The sequence below is a fragment of the Hippopotamus amphibius genome, chromosome 11 (assembly GCF_030028045.1).
Source record: "Hippopotamus amphibius kiboko isolate mHipAmp2 chromosome 11, mHipAmp2.hap2, whole genome shotgun sequence".
NCBI lineage: Eukaryota > Metazoa > Chordata > Mammalia > Artiodactyla > Hippopotamidae > Hippopotamus > Hippopotamus amphibius.
In genome coordinates this window covers 14,271,006-14,285,853 of record NC_080196.1, presented here as the reverse complement: position 1 = coordinate 14,285,853, position 14,848 = coordinate 14,271,006, and positions in this window count along the sequence as shown.

The following is a 14,848-nucleotide window of genomic DNA, read 5'->3' as shown; positions in this document are numbered from 1 at the left end:
CTTAGAAATCTTCATTTTTAACAAGATTCCCATGTAGGAATGCAGTAGGCTCCCTGGAGCCTGGAACTAACTCTGGAAACATTGTTTTAAATGCATTTAGGAGAGGTTGTGATGCCCCACCACCAGGAAGATTTTAAAAAAGAACTCTCCAAATTCATGTAAGTTGGAATTTTATTTTTTATTTAATCTTATGTAAAATTTTATAGCAAAAGTCAATATTTGTTGAGCAGCTATCTTTTATTAGTCACACTATCATGAGCTTTAGACACATGATTCCAACCTTTACAGTAATTATAAAGGCATGTATTTTTTTACTCCAAATTTTTCCAGATGAGGAATCCAAAGTCTAGAAAAATTTAATGATGTTCCTAACGCTTTATAGGCAACTAAATGACAGCTATGAAGTTTGAACCCACATCTGTTTGTTGCAGTGTTTTTTCCACTACACTACTTTGCCTTCTCATTTATACATATATGTATTCATGAAATAACCATTAATCAGTGGATCCAAAGAGCTAGAGTTCCCTCGCACCTTACAAAATGTTACCAAAAAAATCTGTTTTATTCCAATATCAAATTTTTGTCTCCAGATCATGTTTGGTACCTATAATATTCTCCAAATAATAGAGTACAACTTCACTGAGACAGTGCATGGATGAATTAAAGGGATATAAATTCATATGAGATAAATTAGTGTGACTCCATATTCTCTTCCCAATGGTGTATAATAATTAATAAACAAATCATGGTTTCCTTTTTATTATCTTATTTTCTACATAGTCATCAGAAGTGAAAGGCATTAATTTGGTAGTGTAATAGAAAGAAATTGGAGTTAGGCTTCCCAGGTTCTAATTTTATCTCTTTCACTTTCTGGCAAGTCATTTGCGCTGTTTAATCTGAAGCTTCCTCAACTATAAAACAATAGAGTTGATCAAGATCAAAAATGTGTATTGCCATTTCTTCCATTTTAGCCTCTGGAAAACATTACAAACTTATCATTACATTTTTTTTCTTAATTGACCTTCAGGTATAGTTGCAGTCTCCTCAGTCCAGGGATCTAGAAAGCTACACCAATTGATCAGAATTGGCATGCAATCTGACCCCTATTTACCATTCTTGAAATAGATCACAGCTAAAATCTTTCCATCTTTAAGATTGCTGTCAGTAGAGACAATAGCGAGATAACAAAAAAGCCCTAAACCAGAACTTAACATGTACCTGAAAGAGTTTAAGGAAGACCACATTATCATAATAGCTTGTTTTGGATATGTCACTTTCATATATAAACTTCCAAAACCAATGATTTTTCTCCATATCTGAAAATATATAGCTTGGCCTCTGGGTGAGGAAAAGAGTAGAAATCTTCTGCCCTGACATCTCTCCATCAGGTGACCTGAAGCGTTATAAGCAATGCCAGCATAGTACCTGTTATAAAATTTAGAAGAGCCTTGCAATAAATATGATCTCATACCAATTTCAAAGCCCCCGGGTAAGGAAGGACCCAACATCCACATCTGTGCTTTAAGGCAGGTGGAGTAAGCGCTGCAGGAGCCACCAGGGCCTCATTAGTGAGAGCATGCAGACTGCTCCTCCAACTACAACATGGTCTTTCTCCTTGTCTTCCAGTAGCCCCATCTAGAAATCATACCTGGTTAGTCAGGTTCTTCTAGCAGAGATACTTCAAAAATCAAGAACAATCTTTAGACAAGCTCTCAGAAAAATGTCTGTCCACCAGGCAGATACCCCAGGAAACTATTATTCCCTCCAGGAATTGAGAATCCCCCAGCCCGGAATCCACCATCGCATTAAATCTAGTTTGTGACATTAAATGATCCAGGTTTCTAGATATTACTTCGGCTCAAATTTACAGGCAATTCTATGAGTCTGATCAAGATTTGGAGTTAACATGTCCATCATCTGTGCATCTAAACAATATTTATATTTTTCAATTATCTCCAACCTTCTCCCTACCCCACTCTTACCAAACTGATGAAACAGTATTATATGTTCCGCTTCTGAGTGCTCCCCACGTGATATATATTTTCCCTTTGCTGATAATATAAGCTTCCTGCCACCTGTGACCCAATAGGTTGAAGTTGTTTGTTTGCTAATCCACACGAAGCTCTCTTCCACTTAGCCCTACACTTGACCCTGTACTGCCTCATATGCTAGAGTCTAATAATTTCCCCTGAGTTCTAGTTACAGCTTGCACCTGGTGTTTTCTTTATTACCAGAAGTGTTCCTAGTGACACAATCCTATGCTACATCCAAAAGCAGAAACACAACGTGCTTTAAGGATGAAAGTCAGGTATTCACAAAAGGTAGAATTCAAGAACTCCCTGTCCTTTCCTGCCATACGTATCCACATAGAACGCCTTGTGTGTGCTTTCCCTGACAGTTTGAAAGGGCCTTCGAGGTTTAATCAGTAGAGAGTGGCAAAAGGATAACACAGTATTCATAGTGGGAATTCTTATCTCCATGCTCCTGCCGGCAGAACACCAAAGACTGCATGCTTTGCAGTTTATTTAGCTGTAAGGAATAGGGGTCAGGGTGATTTTTGGGTTACTATATATAAAAATACTACTTTCTCAACTCAAAACTGATCTCTAGGCAATATGCAATAGCAAATTGTAAGAAGTTCAAGGTAAAGTATTTCTTTTAAGGGAACACGTTCCTTTCCCCAATAGTTCATACTACAATAATTCCCGAATTACTAATCTTGGTCCTTTTTTTTTTGGTGTTCATTTTTACTTTTATTTTAGCAAATGATCATTCCTAATTAAGTCGATGGAAAATTTAAAAGATGGACATTAAACACTAATCTCTATGGATGCACCAGAACAAGAAAAAAGAAATCCACGACTTGCAGTGACTAAGTAAACACTGATTTTTTAGAGCAGTTAAGACTTAGATTCACAAAGACAATTCAAAAATTCTGTGAAAACACCTGAGTTTTTAAAACAAAAATTGTACATACTTAACATATTTACTATATATATTTTGTATAATTATTCTTTATGGTTCTATTAGAAATGCTAAAGGTGGGGGGATGAAGGAATAAATTAGGAGTTTGGGATTAACAGAAACACACTGCTATATATAAAACAGATAAACAACAAGGTCTTACTGTACAGCACAGGGAACAGGGAACTATAGTCAATATCTTCATTATAGGTATCTTCAATAACCTATAATGGAAAAGAATCTGAAAAAAATATAACTGAATCACTTTGCTATACACTTGTAACTAATGCAACATTATAAATCAACTATACTTCAATTTAAAAAATGCCATTTAGCATTCCAATTGTTTTGTTAACTCAAATTTCCTACAACACATTGTAAACTGCTTTGCTACTCTTAGCGTGGTCCTTGGACTGGCAGAGTTGGTATCACCTGAGAATTTTTTGGCAATGCAGTAACTTGCAACCCACCCCTACTGATTCAGAATCTGCATTTTTAACGAGATCCCTAGGTAGTTTAGATGTAAGTAAAAATGTAAGAAGTTTAGGGATAAAGAAATGAGCCTGACAATTGTAAATAATGTGCTATGAACATTGGGATGCACATATCTTTTCAAATTAGTGTTTTGATATGGAAGCAACCTATATTTATAGATACATGGAAAATGGAATACTACTCAGCCATAAAGAAGAATAAAATTTTGCCATTTTCAATGCGGATGGACTTGGAGGATATTATGCTAAGTGAAATAAGTCAGAGAAAGAGAAATACCATATGATATCACTTAGATGTTAAATGTGAAAAATACAACAAACTAGTGAATATAACAAGAAAGCATGCTCACAGATATAGAGAACAAAATAGTGGTTACCAGTGGGGGAAGGGGGGGCGGCAAGATAGGGGCAGTGGATTAAGAGGTACAAACTATTCTGTATAAAATAAGCTACAAGGGTATATTGTACAACACAGGGAATATAGCCAATATTTTATAGCAACTATAAATGAAGTATAACCAATAAAAACTGTGAATCACTATATTGTACACCTGTAACTTATAAAGAAAAAAAATGTACCTGGATTTTCAGTCCTACAACAAGACCTCAGATTCAAGCTTCATGACTTTTGACTTTAGATGTTTCCAAATTTCTTTAAATATCATATACTTCTTTTTTGGAAAGAGCACAACAATATATGTTACAGAATTGTTCAGAGGTTCTGGTAGTTGTTCAGAAGTTAAAGTTAGTTAATATGTATAAAGAAGTTAATTAGCAAAAGATCTTGCCTTATTTTGTGCATCTTGTAGAAAGATGTGTCCCAGGATAATTGCTTCTTTGTATTTTGGTTTATGAAAGGTTCTATAGGAATGCTTTACTTTTGGATAGCATTCCTGCTTTTGTAAACTTTTGGCTTTTTTCCTGGTAAAGTCATCAGTTCTACCCATGTTGATCATAGATTACGTATAATCCATTCAAAATTTCAACAGAATTTTTGGTTAAATAGACAATCATATTCTGAAATTAATAAAAGAAAACAAAGTACTTAGACAATTTTGAAAAGGAAGAACAAAGCAGGGGAACTTAAGCTACAAGATAAGGAAATTTATTCTACAGTCATAATTAAGACGATTTAATGTTAGCGTAGGGCTAGGAAAGTGGCCCAATAAAACAGAATAAAAAATCCAGCCGCAGACCTATACACATATGGTCATCTGATTTTATGACAAAGGTGACAGTGCAGAGAAGTATCTAATGAATGGGTTTTTTCAATAAATGATTCTATCAATAGATCAACTAGATAACTATTGGGAAAAAATGTTGACCATTATCTCACTGCACATGCAAAAATCAATTCCAGATAGATTATACATTTAAATGTGAAAAAAATTTCAAAGGGGAGTTTTTAAAAGGTAAGTTAGGAGAAAACTTCATGACACTGGTACAGAAAAAAACAATTAAACAAAACCCCAAATCAATAACCATATATAAAAAGAAATTTAAATTAGATTATTGTAAAATAAACTATGGTTGTTTATCAAAAGATATACTAATAAAAGTATAAAGGCAAGCCACAGAGTGCAGGAAGAATTTTTGATACATATATCTGAAAAAGACTAATATGAGAACATATAAGGAAAACCTACAGATCAATCAAAAAATGCAGGAAACCAAATAGAAAAATCTGCAAAAAATTTTATCGCTTTACTGTAAAGGATATCCAAACGGGCAATAAGCATAGAAAAATTGTGTTCCACTTCATTATTCTATAGGAAAAAGCGAATTAAATTAAGATGTATGACTACTCCTCTATACCTTCTATAATACCAAAACCAAAAGAACAGATAATACCAAGGCTCAGTGGCAATACAAATTCATTAGTACTCTTAAGTTACATCCTTTTAATATGTGCACTTTACATGTACACATATTTCAATGAAAGGTTAATTAAAAATTTCTGTCCACTGATGGTAAAACTCTTAGCAAACAAAGGGGGAAACTCTTTTAAACTGATTAAGGATATCTAAATGACACAAACAGTAAACACCACGTTTAATGGTGAAATATAGAAATTTCCCCCTCAGATCTAGATCACTAACACCTATTTGGCATTTTATTAGAGTCCATAGCTAGTAGAAAAAGTAAACAAGGAAGACAGGAAATAAAACTTACAGAAAATATGCAAGAACCTATAAACAAATAATTTTGGTATTAATACACAAATTTAGGAAATTACTGGCTAAAATGTAAATTTTTATTTCTTAATATAAAAAAGTCTTCAAATAATTTTTTTAAATTAGGCAACCCACTATTTTTTAATTATCAAATTACACAAGAAAAATATTGAAATGGTCAAAAAAGCCAACAATATGTACTCAATTTCATTACATATAACAGAAACACAAATTAAAATGCCAGGAAAATACAAACCAATCAGAATGACTATAGTTAAGAAGTTTGACAGTTTCAAGTTTTGTCAAGGATTTTCTAGTAACGGGAACTCTCATTCTGTGCTAGTGGGAACACAAATTGTTTCAAGCACTTTGGAAAATGGGAGGATCTATTAAAACTGAACTTTTTATTATCCTATAACCAGCAACATTACTTCTAGGTATAGATATCCATCAGAGATGTGTAAGTGTGTGTGTGTGTGTGTGTGTGTACACCAAAAGGCATGTAAAAGAAAGTTTCTAGCAGCCCCATAAGTGATAGCCGAAAAGAGGATATAATCCAAAACTTTTTTAAACTTTGAACAGATTAATGATTGTGTTACATGCAGTAAGCAGTTAATATACAAAAGATATTCTATTGCTAAAGAGTCTTTAACTCTGTTAGTAACTTTTTCTTACTTACATTGGTTAATGGGTATGTAAGCATTTGTGGTATTTTTCTTTAAACAATTTTGCACTTTAAACTTCAAGTAATTTTTTTAGTATTTCTTAACCCAAAAATGCAGATAAAATATATATTTATAGCTTTCAAAACAGCAAGCAAAACACAAAATAAACAAAAGTTGGGTAATTAAACAAAAATTCTATAATTCCAACAGGAAAAGAAAGAGAGAGGGAAAGAGGGAAAGAAGAAAGAAAAGGAAGAAAGAGAATTAGATTTGCCTTTGATGGGAGAAGCTGAAAAATATCACCATTTTATTTTTCCTTTAACCTAGTGTACAATGATGTATGTATTAACATGAAAATATATTCATGAAATACTATTCTGTGAGAAAAGTATGTAACTAAACTTCTAATACTTTTAAACAATGTATTAGTTTTATAGCTAGAAAATCAAAGATAAAGATTCTGTCATTAAAAATATAGATTAATACCTATGGATTCAAAATTGTCTACCCTACTCTTCATCCAATCCATACAAAGCATAAAACAGGATCAGATGCCTCAGTCCATTTTCCTAGTACTGGTTATAGACTACTTGTTCCTCCCTGTGCCTTACAACTTTTGGATTTTCCATTTTTTCTTTATATTTGGACTTGACAGTTTTTGCTTCTCTCTTTTATATTGGATGTCTGTGTTTAAACTCTAGCATGTATAGGGCTTTGGCATTCACTAAACAGTCCTTTCCAGGTTCTTTCCTGTCTTGAATCTATGCTACACTTACCCTAATGTGACATTTTTTTCTAGCTGTCAATTCCACCTCCTTGCCACTGCCAGGCCCCTTAAATTCCCTTATACTTTGAAAGATACTAAGTAGTTCTTTTTGCTCTTCTTTCAGAGACACAATACAAAGGTCAGTGTAATGGTGTATTTATGATTTGCAATTTTTTTCACTGATATATACCCCATATATGTGCAGTTATAAAAAATCTGTGGAAAATGCTAAGAAAGAATTGAATTTGAACTCTGTTTCTTTTGTGATCTAAGCTAATGTTACATTGGTAGAAATACAGCATTATCTGACGGAGGTCTTTTGGGTTTCTGATTATGGGCCCAGACAAATCACAATGAAATCCATCACAGTTATATGCAGACAGTCGGCTTTGGGTTGACTCACTTGATTATCCTTGAAGGTGCTGCTGAATACTTTTATTTTTATTCCAGCCATTATGGAAAAGGTGCATTGTATGATGCAGGCAATCACACTCACTAGAAAATGCCCTTGGCTTGCTTATCATGTGCATGGAGGTGAGGGGAGAAAAAAATTCTCACTAGTTATTTCCTTCATCCTTGAAAAGAAAAAAAAAAAAAAATCTGTAGAAACTTCTTTCAATAGAGTTCCAAGTGCAAAAGTCAATGTCATGTATTTGGCTACCAAGAGGAAGAAGTTTGACTGTAAATGAGCATGTGAAACGCATTCGTAGTTTAGTCAAGTTGAGTTAAGATCTCAGGAGCTGTGTCTAGTCCAAATTTCAAATATGCTTATTATGGCTTGCTCAAATCCCATGTGCTGTGGGGTATGATAATTCCTGAAAAAGCAGTTCTTCTGGCAGAGTAAGAGAACAGTTTGCTTTTGCCTCAGGCCATTAACATTTTAATAAAACAGTCGTCAACTGTGATAACAATTCATCTTTAGGGGACTTTATCTATTATTAACCTTATTAAATAACAAGTTTATCATTGCTGACATGTAGATTTTCCAGCCTTCATCAAACATGCTACTCACTCTGGCTCTCTTTCACTCTCTCTCTCTCTTTAAAAATTTAGTTCAATTAAGCAGAACTTCTGTGCCAAGCACATGTTTACAAGTTTGTTGGTGTGTTTTCCTTTGGAGCAATTTGAAAATGATCATCATTCCCAATAACAGTTGATTATTTCATGTGCTTTATTGAAGACCACAGTCTGCTAAGCAGGCATAATTTACTAATTTTGACTGATTTTTGTGAAATAGACAGTTGCCAATCTTAAGGAAATTTTGCTCTAGGAAAGAGCAAGAGATCAAAAGATATAAGTTAAATTTAATGTTCACATGGCAACAAGGTGGTATAATAGGCAATAACATTCCTTACCAAAAACATGAGTCCCAACATCTTTAATTGAAATAATCATAAACACCCTATTTTTTTTTTCAGAAAAGAAAAACACTCAAAATTTATTATGAAAAACAGTAGACCTATTGCTAGTAGATAGGTTCAGACACTAGTTCAATTTGGGGGATCAAGATGAGTGATTGATGAATGGGCTGACATTTGAATGAGAATGTTGAAAGCTGGGCACCACCATCAAAGATAAACACCCTATTTAATGTACAATTGACAAGAGAAAATAAATCCAGCATTAATCTTCTAAAATGAACGAAGAAGAAAAGAAACGTATAGAAATGTAATTGTTCACGATGTGTTTGGGGAACTAAAACTGATCTACTACAGTGATAGTCAAGGGCTGGACAAAGAGAAAGAATAGTTAGGTAGGAGTTTAAAAATTATTTTAGAAATAATTTTAAAGTATAAAAAGTCATAAATGTTTAATCCAAAATAAAAGGAAGTCAGGAAGGATGCTCTGATTAATTTATACCAGGGGGAAGGCTAATTAGGAATGGGATTTTATAAACTCTGCAGCAATGTACAGATTCAGTTCTATTATAAAGTCTGGAGGCAGGTAAACTCTATGGAAGGCAGTTTCAGGAGGCTATGCAAAAGAGAGGGAGGACCTAAACTTGGTAGAGAGGGGAGTAAGGAGATAAATGAGATATACAATGGTCACTCTAAAGAATATTCAATAGAACTTGATGAAAGCTGAATGACAGTTACAAGAAAAAAAATACCTCTGAGATTTTCAGTTTGAACAACTAGGTAGTTGATAATGTCATCAGCCATCAATATGATAGAAAAGCACAACGATATATGTTTTAGTGAGAAGATACTGAGTTCTGTTGGCATATGTGTATTTTTGGAGTTTATGAATGACATCTGGATGCTGAAACAAGAGTTTCTACTGAGCTAGAGAAAATGAGCAAAGCTGCCATGTTGTACATTCACATTTCTAACCCTTTTGGGTTAAAAAATATATACATGTACTTGAGGTCCACATTAGGACAAAACACTTTCCCAACTTGGATTTCCTCCCAACTTCTATTCATTTTGCATTTGTATTTCCTAAAACTATCCCTAATATATTCTCTTTCTGTCCATTTCCACGCTCACTGACTTACTCAGAACTTTGCCTTGCATCCTCTAGTATAATAGTCACTCAGCTGGTCATCCTGCCTTCAGTTCAATCCCTGACAGATATATTTACTACACATCTATCAGAATGAATTGCTCTGGAATGGAAGCATATATGTTAAAGCAAGGCTTTGCTTCCAGCCAGTGGCACTATGGAACATAACACCTCCTTATTAATGCATTTTTACTATCCTGAAATACAATATATATATATATTTAACCCATTAACACATTTAGTTTAAAAAAAACTAAATGTAAAATAATATAAAATAATATAAAAATAATAAAGATGAAATAGAATAAAAGAAAACTGTGATAAAATAATATATATCTCAATATGTGAATGCTCAGGCACCAATCAATATCAGGCACCAACCAGAAGACATAATGAAGAAAACCACTGCTTGCACCTATGTTTGTAGAATCGCAGTGGGTAAATGGACAAATGTAGCCCAGTGCAGATATGTGGGCTGATGATGCAAATACCACGTGCAGCACTGCCTTAGGTGCCCTAAATTCCTGAAAAAAAAATAAAACTTTTGGTAAAGTTACCAATAATGCAATGAAAAATCTTTCTTGTATTTACACTGTAGTGAAATTTCTGAAAAATTTAATGCACAGTATAGCAAGTACTATGCACATAAGTGTAAAATAGATTTAAGGTGAAGGTTTAGATCAATATAATTCAGCTTTAAAGAAAATGAATGACATTTCAAAGTTGCATGGAAGGGAGAAGAAATTCTTTATCATGTGGAAATATCCTACACATTGTAGGAGAGTACAGTCTCTGGCACCCTCCCACTAAATGTCAGTAGTACCTCCTAGATGATACAAAATCTAAAGTTGCTCTCCTAAGGAACATACGACCACCATTGAGAATAAGCTTTATATCTTTCAAAGACTGCACATGTGCCAGAAGGTTCAAATTTTGTCCCATTCTACATGATGCCACTTATGATCTGATCGCAGCTGCTTCTTTCATGATTTCTATCTCAACATTTATGCCCAAGTCATCCTAAATTGCTTTGTATTGAGGGGAAATTCATTTGTTTGTCTTTTCTTCATGTGGTTCATTCTGCCTAGAATGATGATGATGGTGGTAAAGATGCTGACATTAAAACAAACATATCTAATATTTCTAAATGCTAGTTAACCATATCTTTCCTACTTTTTAAGCACGGAATCAATAGATAATAGACAAAAAAAATTTATTTGTAGATGAAAATTTACTATCAAGCAATTTCTACTTTTAGTGGTAAACACCAGACATATCTTTTACAGACAATTTCTTTTGCTGAGAACTATAAAATCTAGAAAAAATATGAAAAAAAACATGTGTTTGAGTACATTGTAGAACTACCAACACAGCAAAGACATGAGAGGCCATATTTGGAAAGAAGGAAAACACAGAAGGATGACTCTAATACTCAGTGCTATTTTTTCCTATTGGAATATCTGCTAATTCACGAGCAGTGGCTGACATGCTGAGAAGCTGATCAAGAGAGGGTAGGCAAGAGAAACTGAGCAGAGACTTCAGCAGTCTTGTGGGCCTGGAAAAGTAAGTGTTGGGTCAGAATCCACGAAAGAGAAGGAGTATGATTATCACAATAAATGTTTGGTTGTGATTCTCAAAAATAATCTCAGAAAGGTAGTAGTTAACTAGAAACAGAGCATCCTTTACAGAGACTGAATTCCAGCTTCAAATCAGCTTAATTCCTGGAAAAAGTGATTGTTCTGTATCATAAACACTGCCTATCTAAAAGGATAATAGCATCATTTAGAGCCCTAAATTTCTTTACAATGGTTTACACAACATTATACATTGTTGGGCATTTAAGAAAAAATTACCAGGTGTTACCAAGACAAAAACTGGTGACCAAATATCAAGAGGAAAAACATATGCAGAAATAGACTGAAGAAGTGGAGATACTGGAGTTATTACACACAGAATTTAAGATATTTCTGACTAAAATGCACAATGAATTAGACTATAAAATACAAAATTTCAAAGACAACTGAATTTGTTTCTTAAAATATCAAATGGAAATTCTAAACTGTATGACAAAGACTTTCAGAACTAAATTGAGATTTGAACTACTAATCACATAAGGTGAGAGAGAACTTACAGTCTGAATGTAACTGGGTTGACAGCCAGCTAAAAAAAATTCAAGATTTTCCAGAGAATTACAACAGAACCCAGTGACTACACAACACAACAATTACAATCTCCAGGGATGCTCCAAAACTCCTTAACATACAAAAAAGCTGAAAAATTTGAGGGGAAAGATGATGACTAGAAGCCCAACAAAGAACAGAAAGGGAATTATCAAAGATTTAAAAACAGCTACCATAACAGTGAACACCATGGAAAGGAAAAGGTCCTTGAAATACATGAAAAGACAGAAAATCTCAGCAGAGAAATAGAAATATAAAGCTAAAAAGGAAGTTTAAAAATTTTTACATGTAATATACAAATTTTAAAATGGATTTAATATGGGCTTAACATCAGGATGGAGATTTATTTAAAACTAATTTAACTTGAAGATAGTTCATAAAAGTTATCCAACCTGAAACTGGAAAGAAAATTGGTTTAAAAATGAACTAAACTTCAGGGACCTATGAGATAATATTGAAAAAAATAAATACATATAATTTGAGTCCCATTAGGACTAGATTGGGAAGTAATGATATTTGAAGACATAACGGTGGAAAACTTCTCAAATTTGGCGAAAGATACAAATTTACAGTTTAAGAGCTTAGTAAATCTAAACAAGATAATTTCAAGAAAAACCATGCTTAGATACATCATAATCAAACTATTAAAAATCAAAGATAAAGTATGGAAAACAGCTAGAGAAAATGTAATACCCTACATACCGGGGAACAGTGATTAAAATAATTGCATATTTCTCATGATAGACAATGAAGCACATCTTTAAGGCGCTACATGTAAAAAGGTCCAAACAAATTTTATACACAATGTATCCTTCAGAAATGAAATCAAAAGACAGACCTTTTCAGAGGTCTGTCTTTTGATTTCTGTAAAACTAACAGAATTTTTCACCAGCTGACCTGCTTTATAAAAAATGATAAAAAGGGGTTTCCTCAGACAGAAGGAAAATGATCCCAGAAAGAACCTAGGATCTATAGAAGTTAAGAAAGAGGATCAAAAATTGTAAATATCTCAGTAAATATAAGACTACATTTAACTCTTCAATTTTTAAATTATATGTAAGTATTTAAAGCAAAACTATACCATTATCTGGTGTTGTTAATAAATATGAAAGTTTTAGCATTAAGGAGAGTGGGTATGAGGACTTTTTTTCTATGTTTCTACATGTATGTGACACAGTACAATTTTAGTTCTGAATAGACTAAGAAAGATTAGATACGTATATTGTAATCCATAGGGCAATGAATAAAAAATAAGACAAAGAAATAGAACCAAAAAAGTGAGGGAAATTTAAATATTTTTAAATATTCAAATAATACGAGAGAAGAAAAGTGAGACATTATAGAAAGAAAAACAGAAAACAAAAAATTAAAACAGTGGAGTTAAATAGAAGCAAGTAATTATTATGTATAAGAAAAAATTTTTAAATTAAAAATAGAAATATCATATGACCCAGCAATTCCACTTCTGGGCATATACCAAAAACAGTTGAAAGTGGGGACTCAAATACCTGTACTCCCAAGTTCAGAGCAGCACTATTCACAATAACCAAAAAAGGGGGAGTGACCCAAGCATCCAAAGAGGGATGAATGAATAAGCAAAATGTGGAATATATATTACTCAGCCTTCAAAGGAAGGAAATTCAGATACATGCACAACATGGATGAATCCAGAGGATGTTATACTAAATGAAATAAGTCAATCATAAAAAGACAAAAATATTGTATTATTCTAGTTTTATGAAGTACCCAGAGTAGACAAATTCATAGAGACAGGAAGTAGCAGGGTGGTTGTCAGGTGCTGAGGGAAGGGGAACTGTGGAGTTGCTGTTTAATGGGTTTTGCAAGATGGAAAGTGTTCTGGAGATTGATTGCACAACATGAAAATACTACTACTGAACTGCATGCGCTAAAATGGTTAAGATGATAAATTTTACGCTATGTGTATTTTACCACAATTTTTTAAAATCTCTTCAAACTCACAAGATCACAAACAACCCAATAGAAACTGGAGGAAAAATCTCAACAGACATTTCACAATTGAAGACATACAAATGGCCAAAACAAAAACAAAAACAAAAAAACTGCAACATTGCAGGTCATCAGGAAAATGCATATTCAAAACACATATAACTACATCCTATTATAATGGCTAAAATTAAAATTGCTTACCATACCAAGTATTAGCAAAGCTGTGGAACTGCTTGTGGGAATTCAAAATGATACAACTAATTTAGAAAACTGGGTTTTTCTTTAAAAGTTAAACATATATCTGTCACTTCTCTTCTAGATAGTTCCAAAATATATATGTGACCACACAAAGACTATACAATTGAAATTTATATACTGTGTACATCATTACAAGTAATACATATTTAGATTTAAAATAAATATACATCTTTATATATCCATATATATTATGTTGTTAATTTTTCTCTTAGCATTTTAAATGCAATTTTAGGTGAAATAGCTATACCATACTGCATTCATATTAAGCTTTTATAGAGTAATTTGTCATATAAAAGTAGAGTTACAAGAAAGTAATACCATTTCTTAAAGTTCTCCTATGTGTCAGATCTCTTACATACACTGTAACATTTAACCCATACATCAGATTACATTGGCTAAAATTAACTGAGCACCTACTATTTGCTAAAAAGTTTAAACAAGAAATTTGACATATTTTCATTATTCTCCTTTTACTCGGCTTTTATATAGAAAAAGAACCAATTACACATTTAAAAGTTCACAGTCCAAAGTAAAGTTTTCTCAGAAGCCTTTAGACCAGTGGTTCTCAGTTGGGGGATAATTTTGTCCCCCAGAGTTCATTTGGCAAGCTCTGGAAATATTTTTGGTTATCACAATTGGTGAGATACTATTGGTATCTAGTGGGTAGAGACCAGGAATGCTGTTAAATGTCCTACAACACACAGGACAGTCTTCCACAGGGGAGAATTATGTGGCCCAAAATCTTAATAGTGCTACTGAGGTTGTGAAAACCTACATTAGACATATAAACCAAAATCCTCATCTCTCTGCTAAGATTATACTCCACTTACTTTTTCTTCCCAGGTCCCATCCTACCTTTCACGATGGCATGGAT